General features: G+C 42.9%; 1 protein-coding gene across 2 annotated transcripts in view; it reads right to left on the reverse strand.

Moving 5' to 3' along the window:
- raraa (retinoic acid receptor, alpha a) overlaps positions 1–12,696 on the reverse strand; it is a 127,646-nt gene extending 114,950 nt beyond the window's left edge. The window contains exon 1 of one of the 2 annotated variants that reach the window (XM_033985365.2): positions 12,418–12,696. The gene's annotated coding sequence lies outside the window, so the exon portion shown is untranslated. The remainder of the gene's footprint in view (positions 1–12,417) is intronic. The other variant, XM_033985366.2, reaches the window with a different exon arrangement.
- Positions 12,697–19,364: the final 6,668 nt, after the last annotated feature.

The raw sequence follows: 19,364 nt of genomic DNA on the forward strand, positions 1-19,364 counted from the left end.
ACTCCCCATGGACAGATGCAGATTCACACACGCTGGCCAAGGCCGCGCACTGCCATTGTCCTTCAGAGTCATCCAAACAAAACAATGAGGAGGGTCACGCAAGGCACCCTGTGGAATGGTAAATAAGCAGCAAGAGTGAGAGGGCCTGAGCCCAGTGAGGGAGCACAGACTAATCCACTCTGACAGTGTAATGTGGAATACCGGTCAGAAATATGATCATCTAGGGGCAGGTGAATTCTGCTAATGTCCAATCATTCAGCAAGAATCTGACAAGGCCTATGTGGAATAAGTGTCAGCTCTGTGATGTACACAACAAAAGCACTGATGTAAAGCAGTATGTAAATGAGCCACTGGCATAGGCTTAGAGTTATGTTATCACAGCCGTAGCACTGTGCAGCTACAGCTACACGCAAATATTATTGCATTCAGCAGGTTATATAGAGGAACCAATGAACAGGTTTAAAACTGCCATGGAAATCAAAGGGCGCAGCTGATGCTAATCATTCATTAGTGCTGAATGAGCCTTATTACAACATCATCTTTGTTGTCATTATTCATCTGGTACAAAATTATGTTAATTCAGACTTTGCTTAGTGATAATAGGCGCTCCACAAAGGACTGGAGGGATAGCCTCGCTGCCCGCTGCCCTTTCATATGTTAATAGGGAAACTGTTTTGGGTTTACTGGCCTGGTTGGAAATGATTTAGGGCGACACTTTGCTCTGAGCCTTTATGTTTGGGCTGACTGTGGGATCATATATCACTCTGATCATTAATCAATTAGCGTCTCTGAGCCACCTGTCGGACACATCGGTGCACAAAACATTCCAGCCCTTGGGCAGTTGCTAGACGATGATCATCAGCAGCACTGCTATTACTTGCGTGGCCTGGATGCCTCACCCCCTCCCCTTTATGGTAATGCCCTGATGGATTACATAATCACACCCAAACAGTGGCTGCAAAAAACAGGGATCCACTCAGAGGAGCCAATCACAGTTCAGCTGCCATAGCCGTTATTTTTAATGGAGTTCCCTATTCATATCAACTGGACATTTTTTGACTACATGTTTGCCGTACACTGCCATAAAGTGAAAAGACTGAGTAGAGAGCAATTGATAGCGACCTTGAAGGGGAATCAATAAGCTGATGGCTATTCAAAAGTGCTGAATGCACACTGACTCCTGTGTCCCACATTGTTTTAAATGCAACGGCCTCCAGTGGCTATTGATAGTTGCTTTGTATTGATAGTGCGTCACAGCAGCCAAACACAAACAAGATGGAAAGGTGTAAGTTATCAGACACTAACTAACATTGGAATAAGCCCAAAAGTGGTTTTGTTCACAGACGAGGGACTTACTGCTGACTTGCAGAAGTCCACTCTAAAGTGCACTTCTGGATGCTTAGGGCGCACAATGACACTGTTAAGGCCCATTTATAGCCTTTCCCATTTAAATTAATGTATTTTCGGAAAGAGCGAGAAAGGTTCCATTTTACAGTAAAATAATGTATCCCACAACGGTAACCATCTGTATTGTGACGAAGCACCAGAGAAATAACATGAAACTCCACTTGTGTGTAAAGGCCATCCTGCCTACAGGCAATCTCTTTCTCTCAGGCGTGCCTCTCTGACAATCCCCAATCCCCCTGCACCCTCCCTGACACCCTAAAAGCCTTCACACTTTTGTTACTTGCAGAAAAATTCATACAAGGAGCTGACAAGATAAAGTGGAACTAAAATTAGAGCCTAATCCGTTGACTCTGAATGTGTGGACATGGAGAAAGTCGATTTGTCAAGCCTCGATTTAGCTGTATTCTTCAATTATGAGTAGCACTTTCACGCAGCTTACCACTACCACATGGCTTGCACTGAGTAGTTTTAGACTGCCAGGACAAGGACTAAAAGGGAGCATGTAAATATTGGCATGACGCTGAGTTTGTATTGTGTTGCCTTCATTGAGCGTCCTACCTGTGTGCGGACTGTTGATCTTAAGCTAGTAAAAGAAACTGGTTCATTGGGGGTTGAACTAAAATCTGGGCCATTGTGCTCCGAAGTGTACCAGGTACAACACCAGAAGGCTTTTTCATCTTTTAAATCCAACTAGTTCAGGCAAGGTGCCAGCTCCCAATATTATCAGGTGGATATTCTAGAGAACAAAAGCTCCTTTGCAAATCTTTGGGGAGAGAAAGCCTTTCCAGAGGAGATATGCACTGTATGTGTGTGCACAGTCGTTTTCTGTGGAATTTCAAACAAATTCATTTCAAAAGATTATTTTTCTGATAATCTCGCACGGCCTTTTATTTACTTATCTTTGCAGTATATGGGGCTAAAAACTACCATAGATATTGGAGGTACTGAGGTCAGACCAAAGCTGGGAACAAAAGAAATGTAAGTGTATTTACTATGGCACACTGTAATCACATTCCTGTACATTTACTGCAGAATCTTGACAAAAAATGAAAAGGCATGATAGAGTTATAGTGTCAATAGGACAAAGAGTAGATGGTGCTCCACAGAAGCAGATCGGAGACAGCTGGGAGGAGGGGGTGATGGGCAAAAGGCCAAAGCTCAACCTCTCGGGGTCAAGAGGTGATTAGTAGCATTCATCATAGCTCCTCTAACAGTTAAACGAGGAGCCACGCTGCTTCCCTCGCAAGAATCTGAGCACATTTCGATGTCAAAGTCCAATAGTGGCAACCAGATGCACTGGCGTTTATGACAAAGACAAATATTGGGATCACTAAATGGAAAAACATGGCTGGCACGAACCGACAGCAGCAGTGGATCGTTACATCATTTTGACTATTTAATGAGCAAAGTCTGGATCAGATCAGGAGTTTAAAAATCTGCCAATGCCAACATGAGAGCTTGTATTTCATGCTCTATGTGAGGGACTCAAAATTGAGTTTCATTTGATAGCAAAACAATGGTTGGAGGATGAGGAGGCTGCGGTTGTGGTTATGGAAAAGAAAGACAACTGGCGCTATAGAAGTCCTGATGAAAGCCATACAAGTTATCCCAATGCAGATGATCCTCAAAGCTATACTGACATTCAACATGGAGCTAATGATAAAGGAAGAATTGAGACCAAGGACGCAGTTTGGCAGTGTCTTATCAGAGAGGACACGCCCCCAATGCACCGCCCCACAGGAAGAGGAACAGCGGCCCAGCTTTGTGCTTCTGCAGCGGGACAAGTGGATCAAACTGGGCCAGAGTCCAGCGGGGAATCAGACTGTGGGAAGATCATTAGGACTAAAGCATGCAAGAGACATCCATCAAAGTCAGCATGACAACAGCTCACAAAAATAGACTGTTTGTTTGTAGCTGTAATAGAATAGCTCTGGAAAGCACAAGCAAAACACAAATTAAAAGAGATGCAAGCTTTGCCAGAGGTAATGAATCTGATCCATTAGACTTAGAGAATGCTTGTAAATATGAATCTTTGTATTAAAGTTTGTTTCTTTCAATGACTTTTATTTAACCAGGAAAGTCCCACTGAAATTAAGAATTTCTTTTGCAGGGGATTCCTGGCCCCAGAGGGGATTGTGCATGCTTTTTGTGGTAGAGGGAAACCAGAGCACTCAGTGGAAATGTAGGCAGGCACAGGGAGAACATGCAAAGTCCAGATACAAAGACCCATGCTACCTGAGAGTCAAACCCACAACCTTCTTGCTGTGAGGCTGAAGCGCAAACTGCCGCTCCATTGTGTTGAATTATTTTGTTAGCTGGAAAATCAACAAAGCCGTTACGCAAAGCAATAATATAACATTTTACAGTGCCTATTTGGACTGAGGTGAACTGAGTATGTTTAGAAGTCAGAGCACATATGTTTAGGTGAAACAATAGGCACACATCCAAAATGTCCCAGCCACTTTACAAAATCGGATCCATTATAGTTTAGAGGAAAATACAAAAGAAAATGGAAAGAAAAGTTTAGATTTAACTTTTAGCTAACCTTAAATAGAAAATTAAGGTTAACAATTAATCTACACATTGTACTTAAGATGTGCCATCTTGTTTTTAAAAGGGGTCCTTAAAAAGTTTGATAAGTATAATGTCACAGTTGTGTACCCCATGACAGGGGCGTGCAGTAATGGTAATCAAGGCAAGCAGTGCATGTCCAATAAAATCTAAAATCAACTATAATTGAATGGTTTTGAAATATATCGAAAGAATCCCGTTTTCCCATGGCCCATGTCATGCCGCGCCACACTCTCTACATGTGCCATTGCAACCGGAGGGGCCTGCCGGTTGTTTTAGATGCTTGTATATGCATACTGAGGACCACAGCTGGCTCAAACTGCTCTGAATAAACCCATATTATAGATCCATGGGACTCGTACATTTGAGGACGTTTCTAGTGAGTGCACATCTGCAGCAGGAGACGACAACAGCAGCACCAACTTTCAACACAAGTGACTAAAATAACTTGTTTTTAGCTTCAGGTTTCTAGTGATTAGATGTTAATTAGTAATACAGGCAGTCATTTAATTCCAGATGGAGCAGTGAAGTGACAGCAGCTGGTCTGTTTATGAAGCGACAGCATTAGTGAAATAACAGAACTATTACACATGTGTAGAGGAACATGTGGCTGTTCTGGACCTGCTCCGCTTCAGGAAAATACAGGACATTTCTTCAGGAAAGACGTGGTTTCTATTTGCGTCTGTGTGCTATTCTAACGCAGAGCTGTGTTTAACCAGCACCCGTCAGACCAATGCACCTTGTTAGTATATGTTCATAAATACACGTTATGTGTAGTACATTATATTTGTGTGGAGCCGCCATATGTCACTCATATGGTTTCTAGATGCACAATACTAATTACATAGATAAAAATAGCAGTGAGCAATAGTATATGTCAGAAAAAAGTAAATACACAAATTTGCAATGCAGTTTGTATAAAAAAAAATGCTGTAATTGTTATAAACATTGATGTCCACCCAAAGTCTGCTTGGTTACCCATAAAAGCCAAAGCCCGCTACTGCTCTATGACAAGGAGTTTATGTAGAGATTTAGAGAATGTTTTCTTTTTTTTTTTAATCAGGTGATCAGCTGAAAGGACAGAGGTCATTTATTAAACCCTTTAATGTGTGACCACTTTAACTCAAGCACATAATGTGGTACAAAGGTACTCTCTCATTCTTATCCTATGCACAGGTCAATACAGATGTATTACAAGCCCCAAACCATTTGTTTAGGACATCCTTAGCCTCAGCTGTGGACCCAGGAAAACGCCAAGTTGTGTGCTGGCAACAAGTCTAAGCTGAGCAGGCAGTGACCAAGAAAACGAGGAGAGGCTGATGTGTATAAATGGGAGTTTGAGCAGAAATCAGCCTGAACAAGGAGCCAGGCCGTGCTCAGAGGAACCTCTTGGACCTCAGTCAACACATTTCACACACGCTGGGTCTGGAAACAACACGCTGGGGGCTCCCACCTTCATTTAGATGAAAATGGACCTCCTCAAGAGGAAATAAAGCCATTTTTAACCCCCTCCCTCTCGACAAGTCAGCCTCCTGTAATGTGCCCAGTCAATGGACTGTGGGTCTATTCAAGTGAAGCAGCCCACAGCACAGCCATAAATAATGTAGGGCAGCTCACATGAAACCCTAATCACCATTGTGCTGTCACCCAACAGAGAAGATTGCTTGTTTAATTTACTGCGCCGCATCTGTCTCAGTTCTGCCCAATTTAGTTTCAGTTTCAATGGGCAAGGACTCCAGGTATTTATCAATATGGCTTTGTTCCAATGCTATGAATCAGTGCAGATGTAATGATCATGCATCTCAGAGTGTACATGTGCACGTGTTGTGCTGTATAATGTGCTGCTCATGAAGCCCAAACAAAAACAGACAAAACAATGGCGTCTCAGAAGAAGCCATCAGCACTCAATAAGCAGAGCTCATTACTGCCCATACACAGCCTACTTCATGACATTACTGTTCCATTAGCCCGCCAGCATTTGCATATTGCCGTTACCTCTTTATAGGCGCACTTGATCATAACTGGCAGCCATATGCTGCATGTTGCACCATATTACAAAGTTATTAAAAACATGAAAAATGGAAAATATGTCGACACGAAATGAACTACAAACAAATACAAACCAAAGTATAAGTATGTTTATAGTGTCTCTGGTATAAAAATGCCAGAAAGAACATTGGCTCTGCTGATGTTAGCGAGACACTTGTTTCAAACTCAATGTACATGGAAAACTATTTCTAGTAAGTACATAAACAATTTGCCCCTAACTGTCACTGCTGATTAATGAGTGCACTTGCAGCTGTACAAAGGTAGCCTCCATGCAATTAGTCTGTAATTGTTTTTGGTGCATAATTTTGGGATGATTTGGAACTGAAAACACAGGGCCGTCCTCTCAGAGGATGTATGCTGACAATGATGTGGTGGGATGGCTCTTCAGTGCTCTGGCTTCACTGCGATGACAGCCCGTGGAGGCAGAAGCAGTAGTAGTGGCTCACTCCCTGTTGTGTATAGAGTCCATGGAGCAGCTATAAGGCATGTGATAACAATGCTATGAGCTGAGCTGCAGCTAGCTGCAGGAGCTACAGTGGCACTGTGGTATCATCTCTGTTCAGGACCATTATCTGGCCCCTGTGCTGTTCACTTCACACTGATAAATGTGACCCAGCTCCTCCAGCTAATGTGCAGACAGCTGCAGCAGCAGCAGCTGGGTAATACACTGTCAACTGCCTCAGACGCCCACACAGGAGGCACAATGGAGAGGATTTGTTCCACTGAAATCTGTGTAAGATACTTTGCTTTGGGCTTTGCTTTGAAACTGGACGTGGGGCTGCTCATGGATCTAACACGTCAAGACTCAATAGGGGCCAAAGAAGACAGAAGAGATGCAGTAATTCAGTAGAATTGAGACAAGTGCTACCAGATACTCTTAGAAAATGCAAGCTTGCACACTGACAAGTTTGTCCAATGTCCAATTACATGAGTTCAAGTCAAAGTTTTCCTAACCCAAAGGTGAGATGTGTAAATGCTGACAGACACAGGTGACACTGGTGATGCAGGAATCTGTGGGGCTTTGGCAGCTGCTGTAGACTGAGCTCAGAGTTATATTAACCTTCTGTGCACAGGGATGCAAGAGAGCAACAGCAAAAACAGGCCAACAGAGAAGGAAGAGGTGGTGTGTAAATCCAATTTCCAATGACAGCATCTCAGGATTCCCATTTAGTCAAAGAACATATCATCTGTCAGAGGTAATGGCAGTGTCCTGGGGAAAATGAAGAAAATAGAATGGAGAGCATTCATTAGGAGGCTGGGGGAGGTGTACATCTGCGTCTCCCTGGGAAAATAAATACATACACAAACCATTATTTGTGCCTTTACAAGGCTGTGGTCACTTTGCGCAGATAACAGAGCTCCGTCGCTCACCCTATCAGTGTGATGAAGAGGTGGACTGACTGTCCAATCGACGTCTGGCAGACTGGCTTCTCACTCAGAGCTGTGGATGTACTCAGTGGCAGCAATTGATACCATTGTTTTATGTAGAGGAGGCTGGAGAGGGATTAAGGAGCAACAATGGGGCTCTTTGAGTGGAAATGTCAGCCATCACACTGGGGGACTGTCCGACTGGGCACAGGTCCTTCTGCAAAACGCCAAGGTACAAACTGAGAGTGGAAAATAGTACGAAGCCTGTGAGGAGGGTAATGAAAGTCTGAAGGGAGGGCCAAGTGGTGGGAACAGGGAAGATGAAATCTAACAGGAGCTAACAGGTCAACAAGTTCTGTAATGAACATCATGTGCTTGAGTTTGCACGAGAAACAAAAGGCCTGTGGTTTATGTTGGGCTGATCTAATTGCACTGGATCAGTCCAATGAGGTTAATTTGGTTTTCTGGTCATTTCTTTGTCTGAAGCACTCTTCAAAACGTGCACAAATCATTCTCAAATTCAGTCCACAGATCAATGAGCAGGATAATAGGTTATAGGTCTTTAGCTCAGCCTCATTAAGAGAGAAGCAAATGTGGCCTGATTCTGGAGGCAAATTAACATCAAGAACCTAAAATACCTCAACCAATGATTCGTTCTGGGCCGTGTTATTATTACTCGAATAAGACACTATGTTTTCTTTGTAGACTCTGATAACGCCCTTGGCATTGAGCCTCTTTGAAAGTCTCACTTTGAAACCTGGAGGTGAATACAAATACTGAGTTGAAGTGAGGTGCCCTGCCACTTTAAGGCCGTGGATGAAACCGAGTTATTCTGCCGCTCTGACCTAATTGTTCTTGCTCTGCACCGTCAGGAACACTGGGAGCTGTGCACTCTGACACGTAAAGATTATTTAATACCATCAAAGCCATAAAGGGAGGAATAAAAGGAGCGAATTAACCCCCTCCGTACCTGACAAGAGATTGTAGAAATACTGAGAGTGATCAGTATGCACGAGCGGACATATCCAACTGCTGCCGGTGGAGAAGACATCACAACATCACAGCACTCCCTTTCCCCAAATCTCCCCTCCTTCTCTCCCTCTGTCTCTCTCCTGGTACCAGCCCCCATCCCGCTGCTCCACTGTTTTTTCCCACACTCGCCCTGCTCCCTGAGGCAAAGTCGACGTCAGTGGGCACTACAGCCAAACCACTGTAATATCCCAATTTGATTTTTGGACTGTTTCATTAGCAGAAAAATGCAGAAGAACACAAGCAATTTTCTATTATGTCCTTTTCAGAGACCAACGGGGGTGGGGGTCAAAGAAGTACTCAAATCTGAAGTTAAAGGGTCTGTGTCTAATTCTGAACAGTAAGTAAAGAACATGGTAGAGAATGAATATTAAGCCCCACCCACTTTATCTCACTCTGATGCTGAACCATGATATTTCCTTTATTTCCAGATGGCTCTCATCACATCGCTGATTGTATAAAACAGCGGTACTAATAGAGGGAAATATATACAAAATTTGATAATGTTGCAATTGTTGTTTTGGAGATATGAAAAATTATAATATAGAGTGTCGTCTGCAGTAAAAACAATTTAGAGGCAGATTTTAGCACATTTCTGGTGGATTGCCATAATATTGTCTGAATATTATCGTCAATATAATCCTTTGAGATATCGGGTTTGTCAATATGTCAACAATGTATGTCACTCAACAAATTTAGTGTTTTATTTAAGCTTGTCCAGGAATGCTATTCAAACTCAAATCTAATACCAGCTTTAGGGAAAAAAAATCAAATTCAAAGGCTTTTTACTTACACTTAAATGTGGTGTGAGAGTGTGTGGTTTATGAGTGAAACGTACACTGAGATATGATTGTAGTCAAAACACTGGAGTGTGTAGGTGGGACGGGGCTGAGGTGTTTACCATTAAGCAAGTGCTGGATGACACCTCCCTGCTGTCCTGTCACCCAAAGGAGCTGCTCAGACCACTGCTTCTACTCTCGCCCGCGTACATGTTGTATAAACTGTACGGTGCAGTTGAAAGTGATAAGTGGAAGTAAGACAAACTTAGCGTGTGAGGCAGTGACATCCCCAGGCCAAGGGAAAATTGAGAGCCGCGCTGAATCAAAGCCACATGAATCTTTGTAAGGGTTAGTTTGGGCTTTTATCCCACTGCCAACTGCACCAAATCTATTTAAGCCAAGGCAAACTAGAGCACTCAAAAACAACCAATGTCCAAACAGGGGGATATGTTTCAAATAGTATGCAGAAACTTCTATTAGAACATGTTTCTTTGTGGTCTTTATCTCCTATATTCTGTATGTTTATGGCTATTATATAAAGTCTGAACAGCTCTAATGCTCTTCTCTGATAAAAATTATAAAGTTAACCAATATTGTCCTCCTATTCTAGCACTGTTAGTCAGTCACAATAACATGTTTTAAAATGTGACATATTGCTACAGAAAATCTCAATAAACAATAGAAGTGAAACTGCTCTATGCCACTGACACAAAAACCCCAAAGCTGGATATTCCTTGTATAATATTGTTAGAAACATGAGCTGTAACAGTAACAAAGCCAAATGAAACACTTGTTTAGTGAGTCATAGAAGTTACATAGTCAACCTTCTGCAGATCAAATCTTATCATTTTACAGGAAAATAACACATGAATGTACACATGAGACATCATGAGCCCCAAAAAATAAGATCAAAGCTGATATAGTAATTATCGTGACAGGGCCATCTGTTTAACTTGAATGTGATAAAAGACAGTTCATGATTGATTTAACTTTACTGTTTACATGTTTTGAAGAGTTGCATCTTGTGTTTGTTGAAACACATTTCCAGTTGATGTGCAGTCGAGCACACAAATGTTTTGACAGCAAATACAGGACTGTACACCAACTATTTATTTATTCCTTGGCATATACTAGTTTTGAACATAAATATGCTAGATTACCTTCTCATTCCATCATAACTTTATTCAGAAAAACATAGAATCTAGTGTGATTTTATGCCACTACTTCAGTTTTGTGTTTCAGTGGTAAATGTGACAAATAAAGCGCTCAAAAACAGTCACAACTGACTCACAAGCCCCATGTTTAAAAAAGAAGGACCGGAGGAAAAAAATACTCCTTTAGAGTGTCATTCGCACTTGACTTTACAATGTGCAGAGGAAAAAGGCCATGGTGTGGGGGCCTGTCTGTGTGTGTACGACAGCGTCCGCTACCGTGACACATTTAGTAGCATGTGAAACCAAAGCGTGCAAGGCTTTTGACTGGCACTGCTCACATGTGAAGGCAAACCATTTCCCGTTGACACTTGTGACAGAGAGTTTGACAGAAAGCTGCATGTTACGCTGCAAACATTGGTAGCATTGCAGAGTAAAAAATGCACAATATGGTGAGATGTCAGACAGATTTTAGATTAATGCAACATATAAGTAAGGTCTGCAGAAGTATATCATTTTTGTTTATGCAAAATGTTTGTTTCTGTAGTCCAAGTGCTTTACATCAAGAAACCCATCACTCATTTAAACTCACAACAAGCATGCGAATCCATACAGGCATAAAGGAATACACACACACTAAAGGGATGGTGTTTTGGACAACAGTGTGACCATGGCTATGAAGCACTGGTTTACTTTAAACAACCAGTATCCATAATATCACAATAATGTCCTATCGGAAAAGTTGTTATTTTTTTCTATTTCTGTTTGGTTCATAAAATAGCTCCATACTTAACTCCATACTCCATACTCCAAACTAAAATAACATACTAATGCACAAAACAAAAATGACAGGGTGAGAAAATCCTCCACCGCATCAAATCTCTCTCTCTGCATCGCACTCATAATGTCCCAGGTCTTCACAGAAAAGGGCACCTACTTTCCTCTGCAGCTCCCCACATTAAAAGAGAAAATCAGCCCACACTGCCATCTCAGCAGAGGGGCGTCTTTAGACTATCATCAAGTATCATTGAGCAAATTACACACCCTCAAACGCACAATGGAGCTCTGTTTTAAAAAGCGGATCGCTCAAATTAGAAGTACACATCTCCAAAGTACTTGTTAGCGCTTTAAATGGTAGGGTAATAAGCACTGCAATCTGTGGTTTTACTAGACGGCATTAACGTTTTACAAGGTAACACTGCTGGTTTCTGATGCTGCGGGGGATGTAATTCAAATGTTATAACACAAAGCCCACATTTCATTTGCACACATGCAGACACCTCAAATTGCCATGTTATGTTGACATGGTTTCATTAACAGTGACAACAAATTATGGGGCAAATCTGTCACCTTCTAAGGCTGACTCAAAATGCTCTAGTCCCTGTGTAGTGTCCTCAGGTTTCAGCTGAACACTCCAGTTCATGTAAAGAATGCAGGCTGTGGCTGCCTCTCAGTGAAGTGCCTGGATATACACAGCACTGAACAGGAGAAGTACAGGCTGATAATCACACCCTGGGACAACACACCCAAAAGGAACAAACTTTGCTTTAGAATGCCAACAATAAAATGCCTATTAAACAAGTATAAGAGGGTTTGCAGCACAATAACTGGGCACATTTCCCCTTTTAGACTATGATGAATATGGTGACGAAAGAGTGCGCCTCTTCAGATAACAGGCTGTTCAGTCTGTTTATCGGCACTTTTGAGCGGTTCAAAGGTGGACAGACAGCACATGGTTTGTGTAATTGACATAAAGAAACTGTCATCGCTGATATCGTCTCTCTGCAATAGTGTTTCGTCCTAACTGGCCCATAACGCACGACCCGACAATATAATGAGCATTTTGTAGCGAGAAAACCTCTAAAAAAAAGAAGATATCAATGAATAATACATTAAAACACATTTAAAATCCCAATTGTCGTGCGTCATTTTCCGCCTTTGCCATCCTCGGGCGCATAGGTTATGTCTTTGGCACGATATTCCGATAGGTCTCGTTAAAGCCAGGTCGTGTACGCATGCTGTCAAATGTTGACAGGCTGTCAGTGGCAAGTGCAGAGGAATACCTGGACCTGTTGACTCCTCCTCCGGGAGCTCTCTCGGGCTTTTTGCTGCTGGAAGTTCAGCGGGCGCAGCTGGAACAGTCCGTTGCGCGACTCTTTTTAAAGTTTTCCCGTTGTCTCTCAAATGTCCGGACAGCGACAGCCTCCGCGATGTTGAGAAGAATTATGTTCCTGAAAAAGCACAGGTAAAACGACGGCGAACCGCTGTCACACAAAAGACAAGTTTGGCACAGCTTACGCGCAGGCAACCATTGCAGTCACGTTCTCTGGCTGTGAAATCCTACACCAGCCTAAACCACGCCCCTTTCCTTTTATGGGGAGCAGCTCTGAAAAGTGGACGTCCCGCTCTCCCCAGATGTGGCTTCAGATGAAATAAAGCAGGTACAAACACACATATCTACTCCTGAGCCCTTCTAAACATCATTTATCTCTCATACACACCTCATACACTCTCATTCACAGGAAGCATCTACACAGGGGCAGGGTGGGGGAAAAGTCTTGCTTAAGGACACAACAACAATGTGCACTGGTCTGAGAAAGGTTTGCCACTGTGTTCTCCCAAATGTTATCTGACATTTTAGGAAAAGCTTCAAGTCTCAAAGTTGGGTCTATAACATCACTGAACCCGTTTTACATCAAGTTTAGGATTTTATATAATCAGGACTTTTGGCATTAAACTTTAAAGAACCCGGCAGCCCCTCAGTCATAGCACGAGTCCACTCAGCCCAATGTGCCGAGAACACCATTTAAGCTTCTAAAATATGTTTTGAAGTTCTCACTGAGTGTTTGTCCCATCACATCGAGGTTAAGCACGAAAACTGATTGAAAAGATGAAAATCAGACATACGTGCGAGATATACTGCAATTTACAAATATAACATTGTAAATACATACATCAAACTAAAATATACTTGTCATTCATGGTTCAAAATTGGACCCATGGCCTTTAATACTCTAAATATAATCTAATATTCTGCCTGTAATATAGTTTTTTGTGCCATATGAAGAATCCAGCACTGCTACTTCACACATACTGCTCTTGTGGTTAGCTTTCCGCCCCAGAAAGCAAACTTTAGTGACAGGTGGTACATTTGAAACCGCTTGTCCCATATGATTGGACAAAAGGGCCACGAGACAGTTGGTGACAGACTCCTGCCTCCATCTTTCCCCTCAGAGCACTGACACGGCTACAGAGAAAGTGTGAGCGACAGTATCTCTCCCCTGCCTGCCTCCCCCGCTAGCTTTAAGGCTTTCTCAAACCCAAGCCGTGAGTGGCACTAAGCTATGTCAGTTGTCACACATCAGCACACCGGTGAGGAATGCTGCGCTGGGGGGCGGATGGTTTGGTTGTGACATGGGACGCGCTGGCATGCAAGTTACCACGGGCTAGGGGACTCGTCAAATGCTAAAAGTATGTACTGCTAGAGTGGCCGGTGTCAGAGGAGAATGGCTGGAGATGGAGCTGTCTAATTTCAGTGGAGGGTGACAGGTGGAAGTGGGGCCCTGCGTCGTGTAAATAGCCTTAGCCGGACTGTGCTGGGATTTGACTTGTATTTATCTTTCTCATCTCCATCTTGCTTATAAGTCCTCTAGGGTCTCCTTATCTCAGCTACATCCTCATCCTTGTAGCAACACTAAGTTAGAACAGTCGGATCTTAACGCTGTCTGAGAATAGTTAGTTGAATCCTCTCGTTCACGTGTGTCAAACTCAAGGCCCGGGGTCCAAATGCGGGCCGCCATGTCATTTTATGTGGCCCGCGACAAGGCAAATTTAAATGTATGACAGTCTTAAAATGTCAGTTTATCAGGAGTTACGCATTTACACAGACATATTTTTTTATATCTTTGCAAATTTTGCTGAATTTTGCCATTTTGCTGATGTAGCCCTCGGTGAAATTGAGTTTAACACCCCTGCTTTAGTTGAATAAAGAATGCATGTATACAGCATGTGGAGCTTAGACAACCCGGCCGTGTGATGCCAGTTCTGTTTAATACTTTACATACATAGCTTTGGCGTGTAGGGTGGCTGAAGCTGGACTTGTAAAACTAGAGCATTCAGCGTAGTGCCTAGCTGCCGCATAGATATGGAAAATGTGAATCTGGTCATGCCTTGGTGATCCGTGGTTCTAAATGTACCCAGGCTGGCTCTGAGCAGCGTCATGGCGTGACTAAGACTGAAAGAGGAGCCAGACGTTGACATGATAGACTATGCACAGAACGCATACACAGACATTTCTCTTGTACAAAATAGACTGGATTAATGCGGGGGTTGACAGTCGAGGTTAGCATGGCAGATTTGGCTCCGGTTCCTATGTTGTAATCAGACACATTACCACATTAAGCGCGGCCATCATTATCCACACTAAAATTAACATCTGCAAATTGTGCAAGGATGTGCGTATATATATATTTTTAGTGGCACAAGTCTAAATCAGTCAGAAGTCAGATAGTATTATGTCACAATGGGTGAGTAGTAATCAACTAATGTGCCGGTGAAGTCTATTGAATGGCAAAAGAACAGATTCTACATCCTTGTGATAGTGAGAAAAAAGTGGCCCTAAAGTTTCCCACTCAGTTTGTTAAAAAAAAGCCCCTTGAAAGTTGTTCTTTTATTACACAAAAACAAGCAACAATGACCGCTATCAACGCACTGACTAAGAAGCCTTTTTTTTAATGACCACGCTTGCAGCAAGTGAAATTCTACACCAATTTAACTTCGCCTTGACATTTACAACCTTTAGGAGGATGCACAGTGTACAAACGCACATTATTAAAATATTGTATGTGGTTTCTCTGATAAATGTTGTCAAAGCTAGTGGCTGGTACTTGCATGTGGTTATTGTTACAGAACTAGCGCAGCATCTCTCATGTTTCACTTTACAAGGCACCCCCTGAACCCTTAGCAGGTGCTGTGTTTCCTGCCTGAGTGGATAACATTAGCTACCATGATCAATACTTGTATCCCCTTTGTGAGGGCTTATCCCAGGTGTCAGGGCTGGTCACATTCAAAGAAACAAAATTGTGTTATGTAGAGATGCGTTTTACTGTCCAGCTTGTCACCCACAGCCAGGATAGACATTTCCAATCCTTTAAATGTCAGAAGACAATTACAGCCAGGCCAGCTAATGCAGCGGGGCAACATGAGAGCCTGTGGGCCTGACGTCAGCATGGCCAGCGGTCTGCAAGTCCTTTATTGGGTATAGATTTGAAAGGGATCTTGAGAGCGAGCAGACTGGAGCTCCAGCATAGCAAAAGTGCCAAGGCTTAGTGGTCAATCACCATCCTATACACAGTCCCTTGGCTTTTAATTCCTCCAGCCTGCCTTGGCCTGTCTTAAACCACATATTTATTTGAATCTACCAGCAGCCAACCATTCATCACCACACGACTCCCCTTTATTAGCTTGTCATCTGTAGTCAGTTGTAATGGAGAGAGAGTCAGGCGGCTTCCATAGCAAAGCACTTAGCACCGAGGGCTACACAACTGATGAAAAACTCGTGAATAGGCATTGAAGTGTTTTTGAGAATTTGTGGTCAAGGACTGTATTAAAAGGCCACATACTGTAACTAACACATTGCGTGCTTGTGAAGAATAACGACGAAAATGAGTAAAAAGGGGGAAAAAACTGCACATGAGATTATATCAATGGCATGGAAACGGTTAGTGGAGCCCCCGAAGACTCCTTTGAACTGTGAATGGCTGTTAAAAACTGACTTTCACTGCAATAGTACGCCACCATCGCAGCAAGCAACTTTTAAAACACTCGCACAGTGCCATTGTACGGCCCATTCTGCGCTCCTAAATCTCACCTGCATGAGAGAAAACCTATTATACACTTTAATTTTCTCCTTCTCATTTTTTCCCCTCCTGGCGCAAAAAAAGAGATGATTTTTCAAACCTCTGACAGCCGAGCCTTTCGCAGGATTTAGTCCATCTGAAAACATGTGGTAAGCCTTGTGGAATGTTTCAAATGACTCCCAGATGTGGACTGTAGACAGGTTTAACCCATTCTTATCCTGGTCCTGGAACAGAGGTATGAAGCGAGCCACTATGGTCGACTTTGAGCGATATCAAACAAAAAACTTTAGGCCTCTCCGTCGAGTTCTGTTACTTTCAAAGCATTGGGGCGCACCGAACTGTGGCTTAATGTAATTTGCGCTAAAGCTAAAAATGGAAGTTCTCTTATGCTGCATTAGCCAAGAATAAAGAATGCAAGAAAGCTGCTTTTTTCCAGATGACTCAGCAATCGCACCGAGACCTGACCGGAGTTGATAAATTCACCTTTAGAGACGACTCATATTTTGGGCTCAGTCTTTTCCCCCTGTGCAGTAAAGTCAATATCTCCACAGTGAATCATCTGTGTTTACATGTGATTAGTTATGATGAAGCACGTTGTCGTAGTAACACTCCCAGAAATGGCGGTTGACTGTGATGGTATTGCGGAGGAGCTCGCCGACTAAACGGGGTGGAGAGAGCGCGCCTCTTGATATCCTATGAGCAACAAACTCAAGTGACCCCTTCTGTATACGTCCCTCCTTCTTTCTCTCTCTCTGTACTTGCCTCTACCCTCCCTCGTTCTTTCTCTCACCGGCTTAGCCAACTGTGAAGCGCTTGTCCAACACACCCGTCAGTCTGCCAGCTAGCACGTTGGACTGGCTCCCATTATACACAATCATAACAGACAGTGAGGGAACATGCAGACAGCAGATAGAATTGCACCAATACTAAAGGGCAGGGAGCTCTGGCAAGAAATGCATGTGTAACGAAAAAACAGAAAATGAAGAGAGAGAGAGAGAGAGAAGCGGTCGGGGAAGAGGAGATAGTTTTATACTCTGGGCTCTTAGCTGGATAACATAGGCCATGTGAGGCTAAAGCTGAGAAAGAAGCACATGTGGATGCACTGCAGCCACCCCCCCCTCCCCTCTCTACCCGCAAACCTCCCCAAAGGAAAGACCATTGCAAACAACTGCCAATTTTAAACTTTGCTTTTTATTTCTGGAGTCAACCAAGTGTGCGTTCAGAGCTGCACTGCTGGTAGCTCAGTGTTGGTCCCAGTCCCATGTATGTAAACCATTACGGAGGGGAACTTGTGGCCTCTGATCTCTAGGGAATTGTAGCGATATTTGTGTTATTCTTCTTGGCATGAAATGTTTCAGCTTTTACTGCGATCTCGTGCGCGAAGGATACTAAGACTGATTCGTTCTCGGACATCAGAAAGCCTCGTGGGAGTTTAGTGTTTTCATGTTTTGTTCATCATTTAGCTCGTTTGTGGCTTTTATGTCTGCTCTTGTTGATTTCAAAGTTAGTCAGTGTTTATAAAGCTCTCCAAACAAATTCTTAGTTGATGTATTTTTAGATCTGATCACTTTTTTTTTTTTTTTACGGACATTGAAAAAATCTTACTAGGACACAGTGTAGGAATAAGATAGAAAAGACAACTAAAAGTGAGACGTAAATAATCACTAAGCAGGGTGCCATGTTCCCAAGGTTAGTTTGTCATTTTCACTGGTCAGATAAAGTTCATAAAACACACTTTCTTGTAGAATAGATTGAAGAACTTCGAGAAGGGAAGGAAAATTTTTAGATACTTAAGATATCAGTATGGGACTCGGACAAACCAATGCATAAACCAGAGAGATGTCGTACCCTGGCTGTTCATATGCCATCAGTAAACAATAAGTGAACATACCACCTTGTGTTGAGTCATGTGACACTCCACGCCTCCTGCCCCTCTCTCCATTTTAGATCACCAGGGTGCCCATCTCGAACATGCTCTCTTCCCAGCATCTCATCAAAGGATACCCAGAGAGTATGGCCGTTTAATTAGACCGCCTGTGAAAATAATGGTGCATTAATGACATTTCTATGGAGGCCAATGAGCTGGAACAACAGGAGGAAAGACCAAATCACAAATCAATTCCAACAAATGTAATTAAGGCTTAATTAGCCTCTGGGGCGTCACTGGGACACCATGGAGGGAATGATACGATGGAGGAGAAACAGTGAAATTCAGTGGAAGTGACTGGGGATCGTCATGGGTCATGAAAAACAGTGTCCTCTCTTGACATAATGAGCACGTATGGAGCCTGCTACATGTACAACACTCACCCGAGCCATGCTACATTTATTAGCTGTCACATTTTCACATCACTTGATTTATCTGATGAAAGCATTGATTAAAAGCCATAAGAAGTCATTGCTTCTGCATGCTAACACTGTGGTGGCGCATGCCTGGCTTGATTTAAGGGCAATACTTTGAGTGTGGAGCCACACAGACACAGCCGGCTGGAGAAGGGCTAATTCTCTATAAAAACAGCAGTGTGTACGGTTAAGCCCAACAACATTTTGGTGTTAAAAAGAAAAGAGGGGGAAGCGAAAACAACACAGAGAGACGAGAGAGGAAAAAAGAAAATGCAAAACCGCAGGGAGGCTTGGAGAGCGCTCGCCTGCCTCACTGGATGCCAGATCACACAAACACAGACTCCTGCGCCAATAAATGAGCTTCATAAACTGCAATTAAAACCCTGGGCACTAATTTAGTGGAAATGGCAGCCTGTAAAAAGCGACGAGTGTTAGAGAAAAAAGAGAGAGAAAACAGAGGAAGGCTTTGCACTTTTGGGCCGGGGTGATTTTCGGCCTAATGCAAAACACACTTTTTCTGACTTATACCGCACACATGCAAAAACACTGGCAGTTGGATTACATGCTGTTATGCAAGGGAGTTTTCTAGGCACTTTTAAGAAATAATATCTTTAATAAACAGTTTTGAGTGTCGCTAAACATTAGGGAAACTGTAGTCTTTTCCCGGACTTTTCAAACACACCTAGTCACACACGGCGGCAGGTTTGTCATGTGAAACTCAATGGACAAAGGTGATGGGAGACTTATGTCGTGCTGTTGATGGTCCAGGTCAGAAGACTGTAGAATGAGGTGTGAGCGTAATGATAAAG

Source organism: Periophthalmus magnuspinnatus, chromosome 19 (assembly GCF_009829125.3).
Source record: "Periophthalmus magnuspinnatus isolate fPerMag1 chromosome 19, fPerMag1.2.pri, whole genome shotgun sequence".
Lineage (NCBI taxonomy): Eukaryota > Metazoa > Chordata > Actinopteri > Gobiiformes > Gobiidae > Periophthalmus > Periophthalmus magnuspinnatus.